The sequence below is a fragment of the Vigna radiata genome, chromosome 8, assembly GCF_000741045.1.
Source record: "Vigna radiata var. radiata cultivar VC1973A chromosome 8, Vradiata_ver6, whole genome shotgun sequence".
Taxonomy (NCBI): Eukaryota; Viridiplantae; Streptophyta; class Magnoliopsida; order Fabales; family Fabaceae; genus Vigna; species Vigna radiata.
Window position 1 is genome coordinate 26255347 of NC_028358.1, and position 9397 is coordinate 26264743.

The 9397-nt window shown below is 34.6% G+C and overlaps 1 long non-coding RNA gene across 2 annotated transcripts; it reads left to right on the forward strand.

Annotated features, from left to right (window-relative positions):
• Positions 1-1581: 1581 nt before the first annotated feature.
• Positions 1582-3029, forward strand: LOC106771761. Of its 2 annotated transcripts, none has more exons than XR_001376507.2 (3): positions 1582-1687; positions 2187-2282; positions 2971-3029. It is a non-coding gene; the product is annotated as an uncharacterized LOC106771761 (long non-coding RNA). The 2 variants fall into 2 exon arrangements; XR_002669115.1 differs by having other exon boundaries at positions 2187-2235; positions 2971-3021.
• The last annotated feature ends 6368 nt before the right edge of the window (positions 3030-9397 follow it).

Sequence of the window (9397 nt, forward strand, 5' to 3'; positions counted from 1 at the left end):
AATAATGTGTTGTCATCATAAAAAACCAGAACGCTGTGAGATTAAGGTTTAGCTAAACCAGTGCTCCCCTTATCAATAATCTCAACAGAAAAGATAAAAAGGAGAAAGGGAAACTAGGGTTTCATAATTTTAACCTACATCTAAAATGTAAAACAGAGATGGGGAAAGATAAAGAGAGAGAGAGAGGCGGTTTTGGGAGAGAAAAGGAAGAACTACAAAAACCATAGAGATTGGTGGTGTTTTAGAGTGTACACAAAGCCCTAGGATTGCCCAAGGTATGGGGAAGTTTATCTTTATTTGTTAATTATCGTATGTTATATATGTTCTTAGTCATTTTGATTAATAATCCTTGTTTGATGCTAAGGAAGAATAAAGTTATGAGGCTTGGGGGTTTCCCATGCAAATACATGTGTAAGGGTGTGGTAGTAATTATATGCATTATATTTGGATTTTATTGGGCATAACATGTCAGTGATTGGGTTGGATGATTTAAGTGATGTATTATATGTGTTTGAGTATGTTTACATGGGTATGTGATGCTTGAATGCATGTATGATGTGTGGACTATGTTTCCACGTGATTTAGAGTTGAAGTATGTATGTTTGAATGTTTGGATAATGTCTAGGATGTGTTTCGTTTCGGTAATAATCGATTATCACACTACAAAAAAACTGCTATTTAGTGGAGGTTATTTTGAGGGGGTTTTAAAAAAGTACCACAAACTAACATAATTTAAAAGGAATTTAGTGAATTGTTTAAGTGCTGATAATAGAGGGGGTTTAAATTCTTTTTAGAAGAGGTTTATATCTTCCCTAAATTATAATAATTTTTTCCTTTTACCTTTTTCTTTTCTTTAATACTTTTTTGTTTCCCTCCATGATTTTACACTCTTTGAAACTCCCCCCAAATCTAAACCTAAAAGAACTTTGCCCAGATCAAAACCNTAAAAAGAACTTTCGCCCTTCATCCANCCATTCTCGAGAGATCCACCCGCACACGTCTCTTTTTCTCTCGAACCTCCGCTCGTCTCCAATCCATATTTCGAGCTCCTCCGCCTCAAATCATCATCCGCCAGCCACGGTTAGTTTCTGGATCTTCATTCTCATGTACATTTCTCCCTTACATAAGTCTAATCCACCATAGAATCCACTTTTCACCGATTAAACCTATCCTCANCGTTCTATCTTCACTTTTGCCCGATTAAAACCTTTTTGCGTTCCATTCCATCTATTCAATCATTGAATCCTTTCTATTCACCGATCAAAATGTCCCAAATTCCCAACCCTAGAATCTTCATTATAATTCTTCTTTAATCTTTGTATTTTTTTACTGTATCTGCTTCAATGTAATGGAATTCCTAATTCATTTTTGTGGTTCAATACTAGGAATAAGTTTCTGTCATAGATTTTTCATAAACATTGCCTTTATAACCTTATTTCATGGCTGCCAAATGTGACTTTTCTTCAATTGTTGTGTTTTGTTTTTTGTATGAAATATCCAGTGGCATTGTTATTCTTTTTCTGTGTGGAAAGAAGTTTGGAAAAAATACAGAATTTGTTTGCCTCATATTTAAGCAACAGGACCACATATATGCATTTCAAATGAGAAGCGCAGTTGATGTTCTGGATGGTGGGTACCAGTGGAGAAAATATGGGAAAAAGATAGTAAAAAACAATAGTTTTCCAAGGTTAGTGTCACACCGCTACTTTATATTTTAAATGGAATTTTCTGTCTTTTTTCAAGCAAATGCAGGGGAATCTTAACNCTACACTTGATTCTTCACAGTCTTCTTTTTAAGTTTGATTTCATTTATTATAAACTGAAGCTTATAACTAGACTGTGAATTTTTTCTTAATTTTTTTAAGTGTCAGAGTCATTCGTTCCTTATAAATCCAAAATCTTGTAATGATTGTAAATCATTTTTTTACACAAACTATTGAGCTCTTTGGATAACTAGATTAGAGGTTGTCGAATAAAAATTTAGATTTAAGGAATTAAGTTCACCAAGACATAGATTTGTGTATATATGTATTGTTCATCTTACTAATATTTAAGTGAAGTAACCTAAAAACTCTCAACAAACACATTTGAAATTTCACTATAATGATGGGTTGATGGAGGCAAAGATGAATTTCTAACACCCTGCTTACCTTTTTGTTGCTTCATTTGCTTTCATGTTGAGATAGGTTGGACAGATCTTTCAAAAAATTGAATGTCGTGATCAATCTAATGGAGGTATATATTATCCGCAATGTTGTTCGTTGGTTCCAAAATTGTTAGAGGTGAAACAATGCCTTCTTTTACTTTCTCCTGTCCTGTTTTCTGATAGGGANGCTGAAACTTCATAGTACATGACAAAGTCCTAAAGTTCAGTGTTCCGCTACTGGATTGTGACTTTTGTTTTTACTAGCATCACACTTNGCTAGTCAATTATTTACTTCCTTTCTATTTCTACAATATCATGAAGAGATTATATCAAACTCAGTTGGATAATGAATATGTTCTGTTGGAATTATGGGTGGAAATACAAATTGTCTTTTNTATTTCTGTCNCTTATATTTTCTTTTATCTAATTGACATTTTTACTGTCTACTCCTTGAAGATGCATTGCATAAAGGATTGCTTTTAATGGGAGATAAGTATACTTATGTCCTAGGTGAAAAGGAAAATTTAAAATTAAAATTGGATACGAACATTTGGACTTCCCCATTGTTTTTTCTCGTTCTCTTTGAACATGAGTTATACTTTATGGTTTTAACGTTTGTTGCAATAGGCCAAACGAATAAACTCAAGTTGTAACCTTTGGTTGAAAACTGTAACTTCTATAGTGTTTGTTTTAAAGGGTTTGTTCAAATGTGAAGCTCTCTTTCTAATTTGTTGGAAAAATGAAATTAGACGAAATACTTGAGCTNGAGCTTTGGTACTCTCCATGAACCCAAAATTAATAAGTTCTTGTCTTTCTTCATATAGGAACAAGAAGGTGCTACACTGCTTGTATCCGCCAAGTTTAATGTAGTATCTATCCGTATTCAAGAGGTAATAATTGTCCGTTTCAGTTTATAGTTACTATGTTGCTTCTTGATTTTGCAGTTTTAATTCTAAATATTAGTAGCTTATTTCAATTGTTTTAGTTTCTTGTTTTGCTTCTTTAAATGAATAGTTGTAGCTGAAATAGTATATACACATTATGTCAAATTACTCTTATATTATTTATTATTTTATTTTAATATTTTTCTTTTATCATTTCAGGAAGTTGTTGATGCAAAGTTTGGGTTTTCTTTGAGTACAAGAAGATTATCTCATGTTAGCAACATTTTGGGAGTTTATTATATTTTTTATTATAGAATTATAATTAGTCTATTATGTATTTTTAGTGATTATGGATGAAGTTGTAATTACATTTAAGTTGAATTTAGTTTTATGTCATTATGATGACATTGAGAATATAATATTTGTAAATGAATGTATGTTATTTTAAATTATCAATAAAATTAATTTTGAATTATTTTTTTGTATTTTACAATTTTATATATTTTATTTATTTTTTTATTATTTTAATAAGCTGGTGAATTGAATAGTATATAAAAAATACAGATATTTTTTGTAATTAAATAGTTGAAAATAAAGGAGGTTAAAAACTCCCACAAAATAATAGCCAGTAATAGAGGAGGTTTTTACCCTCCGCAGAAAAACCTCCGCAAATTGAATGTGATACCGGAGGTCGCAGAAAACCCCCGCAGATAGATTGTGGCGACTCAAACTGCGGGGGTTTAAAAAACCCCCGGAAATTATTTAGCGGAGGGCGAAAACCCCCGCAAATCGTAAAAAAAACCCCCCCTAAATGACGTTTTTTTTGTAGTGTCACTAGTGATAATCGATTATATGCTTGTTGATATTGAGTTTGGTTGCGGGAATAATCGATTATTAGGGACGATAATCGATTATCCCTTCCTACATGATGTTTTTGGGTAATTTTCACTGAGATAATCGATTATCAAAGTGATAATCGATTATCACAGAGTATTTTGGTGAAAAATGTTGAATTTGATGAAGAATGAACGTGGACCAAGCCTGGGAAGCAGTTGAGCGCGTTGGTACTCAGAGAATGAGAGTAATTGGTATGTTTAAGGTAAGTTTTTACCTGTGATTGAGTGTGTGATTGATGAGCATGAGGTATGGGAGAATTTGTGCACAATGCCTTTATCAATGCAGAATTTCTCCATCTCAGAGGAGTTGAACTCTCCCCCTCCATCGGTTCTAAACACCTTAACCTGTGAGCCAGATTGTCTCTCCACCAAAAAACAAAATTTCACAAAATATGAATATACCTCTTTCTTCTCTTTCAACAAATATATCCACATTTTCCTAGTCCATTCGTCTACAAACAGCAAGAAATATTTGTTACCTCCAACTGATGAAACATCGAAGGGACCGCAAATGTCTGAGTGGACAACATCCAGGGGCTGTTTCGATCTTTTGGGTACCGATTGCTGAAATCTCCTTCTAAGTTGTTTACGTATAGCACAACCCTCACAGATTCTGTCTGGAACACTTATTGAAGGCACACCTTTCACCAAATCTTTGCTTTTCAGTTGACTCAAGCTTTTGAAATTCAGATGTCTGTATTTGTAATGCCATAGCCACCGTTCTTCTTCATGTCTTGCGGAAAAACACTGTATAGTTGCAGCATTTAGGTTCAATTTGAAGGTCCTATTACGAGCAAGTGGTGCTTTAAACACAGGACGCCCTTTGCTGTCAAACACCTCTATGTGTTTTTGATTCATAACCATGGTGTACCCTTTTTCTAGGAGTTGCCCCAAACTTAGCAAGTTGCTCTTCATTGAAGGAACATACAGAACGTCATCCATGTAGGCGATCTTACCACTTTTCCAGGTGATCAAGACTTTGCCAACACCTTCCGCCATGATTGTGCTGTTGTCTGCAAATCTTACACAGCTCTTTATACTCGGATTGAGGTTTACTAACCATTCTCGTCTTCCTGTCATATGATTTGAACAACCCGTGTCCAAATACCAGCTGCATGAATCATCATTCACCGCTAGATTCGCATCGTTTGAGAGCAATGCATGTGCAGATGCGTCACCGTCCACTGCATGTCTCATTTCGTTCGAAGACGACACGTGTTCTCCACCTTCTTCCGTGTTTGACACATGTGCTTCGTTGCACCTATCCACCGAAACCATTTCTTGCTTAGCCATTTCTTGCTTACACCTTTTTAGCATCAATTTCTCACATTGTCTTTTTTCGAATCGTTGCACAGTGCTCATCAACACAACGTGATCAGACTTTGATTCTTCAATTACATATTCATGGTAATCGATTGCATCTAGAGCCGTCAAAATGGGTTACAACCCGCGAGCCAACCCGACCCATCATGGGTTTGAGCCAGGTTGGGTTTGAAAAAATTGAATTTTTTTTATGCGGGTCAGATTTCAACCCGACTCATTTAAACCCGGCTCAAGCGGCTTGAACCCGTGGTAGGCCAGGTTGGCCCACCAACCCACCTACCTAATTTTATTTTTTGAATTTATTATTTTATTTATGAAACTTATGACATATAAGAAACTTATTTGTATGTTTTTTGTGTTTGTTTTTAGATGACATTTGGATTATATTGTACTTTTTATTATTATTTTGAATTGACTTCAGTTTAACATCATTTTTTGGGAGTGAAATTTGTTTAAATTTGAATATAGAAAGTTTGTGATTTTTTTATTTAAAAAAAATTGTAATTAAATGGGCTAGTGAGCCAACCCGTTTATCCACCAACCCGTGGTGGGTCGAACCGGGTTCAGATTTTTGTGGCTCGCTAATAAATGAGCCGGGTTGGGTTGGCTCACTAAGTGACCAACCCGTGGTGGGCCGGGTCGGGTCGAGTCGGGTTACCCATTTTGACAGCTCTAATTGCATCACATTGAAGTCATTGTGGGGTTGATGACTTTCAATTTCAACACGGTCAAAACGAAAGTTGTGTGGGGATACACGACTTCTCCTTTTAAAGTCTTGTGGGAGTTGCATGAATTATCTGCTATTGTAACTTTTGTTTTTAAATTTTCGTATTTTCGTAATTCATGGAAGAAATGTTGGAAAAATCTCACTATACACACTCATAACATGACCCACACAAATAATTTTACTCTTCAATCCATTGTGGGTGATTTTCATTAAGCCTTAGCAACCTTTAAATAGGTTCAAATCGAGCCTTGAACCAAGTACAAATAATAAAAACAAATCTGCTTAATCTATCATAAAATAATATTCTACCTAGATAAACAAAAAATCATAACTTCCCATTCCTATTTTATCTCTATCAAATCAAACCAAATATTACTATACCCAAAACAAATAAAATAATAAATATCTAAAATTTAAGTTTATCCCAACAAGAAGATCCTCCAAATTATATGACTCAACCAAGGGGGAGACTTCTAAATAGGTTGGTGGTTGCAAAAGCTTAATGGTGGTGGGAATATTGTGAACATATGGTGGGTTTGATGTGGTGAGATGTTGGATCCTCCTCCAAGCTATATGACTCAAGCAAGAGGAGAGGATATGATGGTGTTTTGATGTACTTAAGAGAGGTTGTGTCAACTCTTAAGGAAGGGTGACTATAGTAAACCTAGATGGGGTGCTCTAGCCTTAGTGACCTAAGCTTGTTAAGACAAGATCGTCTAATAGGGAGACTGGATAGTCTAAAGCATCTCTGATTTTGAAGTTTAACAAACAATATTAAAAAATAATCTTGGGTCATTAAATGTCAAAAGAGCATAAACACAAAGAACAAAAGAATAAAATTACATTCTCTAATGATTATAAAAGAAATACTGTATGAAGACTAGAAAATGGATATCACAAAATCATCTAGGCACAAACCATCTAGTTACCTAATTAGTGTGAAAAAGATGTCTAAAATGAAAAATGTCTAAAGATTAGTTAAGCCAAATCAAAGTAAAAATCAAGGTTACATCTAAAGCTACATAAGGTGTTAAACAATAGAAGAGATGAGCTAAAATAACATAGAAGCATAGAAGAAGTCTACTGATAACTCCTAGAATTTCCCTCTTTTCTTGTGTTTAGAAGTTAATTTTAATCTCTTTTAGTTCTTAATTGTTTAGAATTAGGATCGATTTAGGTTTTTCTTTAAATTCTTTAGTTTTACAAAATTTTAGTTAAAAATAGATTTTTAGATGTAATTTTTAGTTTTTGTCAATAATTAGAAAATTAATATTTTTTTTAGAAAATCTTTTGGGAAAAAAAATAATAATAAAATTCTTTCCTTTTCATTTGATTTTCTTCTCTTTCTTTAATTTTGAATTCTTTTTCTTTATTGCAGAAACCTTTGGGCAGATTACTTGTTGGGCCGTTGATGGCTAAAATTGGATTTTTGAAGACAATGTTGGCCCGCTACAATGGCGCTGCAATTAAAAGACTGCTGCTGACTAGAATAAAAAGAAAACCAATTGGGCCTGCATCTAAGTAGGACGACACCGTTTTGAGAGCAGCTGCTTAGGGGTCTTCTCTTTGCTTTTCATTTGCATAATGCTCGAAGATTCAATTGTGAGAAGGAGAGAAAAGCTAAATCCCTGGACCTAGGGTTCTTCCAGCAGAGTGAAGAAACGTCACAACAATTTTTGACGCGAACTCCAAGGCCCAAAGGAAGCCAGCCCAAGTTGATCGGTCCGGGGAAGCAGATCGGAAGCAAGGCCATGCTGAGCTGGATTGATCGATTGAGCTTGGTCAGTTGAAGAATCGAAGCAGAGTTAGTTGAAGGATACTCCAGAATATTCAAAGTTTGTTTTCACTTCTTCCCTCCTTTTCCATTTTTTGTTTCTTCTTAGTTCTTTGAACTGTCCCTATAAAAGGGGAGTCTTTGTAATATTGAACTCACGTGCACTGGGTGACAGGCAGTGTACTTAGACTGGATTTTCGATTTCTCATGCTTTAGAAGTAGATTCTTTACAGCTTTCTTTGAGTTTCCAATTCTCTGCCTGTAGTTTTAGATTTTATTGCTTTCTTAGAGTAGAAGAACTTTCTTTGCACTGGAATTCTTGGAGATGATCAATGGGTGACAGTCTTTGAGCTCTCTTGGATTTCTGGTATTTGTACTTTCGATTTCCAGTGTTAATAAAAGTTGTTCTTTCCAATTTCAATTTCAATTTACATTTCTTTTTGCATTTACATTTCCAGCACGGTTATAGATTTTTGTATATCTCTTTCTTGTTTTGATTCTATCTTTTCGATATTCATTTCTAAGTTGAGTGATTTGTTAGACTTGGGTTTATGTTTTGATTTTTGGAATTCTATTTTTCTGATTGTTTCCACTATAGGTGTTTAGATTTTGATCTCCCATTTCTACTTTCAGTGTTTCTTCCTTCACTATTCACTCTAGTTATTTCAATTGCTCATTTTACATTTCATTCTTTTATCTATTAATGTCCTTAATGCATTAGTAATGGAGGTCTGTTAATGGAAGCACCCTCAGCATATACATAGTTTTGATTGTGACCGGCCATTTTCGCAAATATTTTGAAAAACTATCAAAGCAAGCTCTGATACCAATTGATGGTATTGGAGGGGGTAATTTTCGAAGAGTAAAACGCAGCGAAATTAAAACTCAGAGAGCGGAAAGCGTATTCGATCACAATTAAAATTAATTTGGTCCTTTTAGCAAACATAATTTTCTTTCGGAAAATTAATCAAACAGTTGGTATGCGTTAAATAAAATGAGTGTAGGGAATAGAAAAATCACACGAGTATCTTTATACTGGTTCGATTCAACAGAATCTACGTCCAGTCGTTAATCACTACAAATAGTGATTAACAGTTCCACTAAAAATGGTTTAACAGATTACAATCAAATGAACAGGAAAAGAACGAAAAGAACCTCTCTACCAACTTGAAGAGAACCGCTCTGGCAATCGACCAATGATTCGTGAGCTTCTCCTTTCACAAGACTAGGCAGAGTACCTCGCTAACTTGAAGAGAGTCTGCTCCAACTATCGACACACGATACGCGAGCCTCTCCTTTCACAAGACCAAGCAAGGGAACAATGAACAAAAAGCTCTCTAAGAACGTTCCTCTGACACACAGTGTTCTAAGCTTTCTCAGTTCAAAAAATGTTAAGTTCTGAGTTCTCCAAAACCTCATATATAGCCAAGTACACAGAATACCAAAGGTCAGCTCTCAACTGCCATGAATAATCGATTATTGTAAGTGATAATCGATTATTCAAGTCCGTTATAGAGTTTTCAAAAAGTGATAATCGATTATACGAAGTGATAATCGATTATTCAAGTATGACTTGTGATAATCGATTATTACTTCATGATAATCGATTATTCTAGTAAAAAAGCATGTGATAATCGATTATAGCTT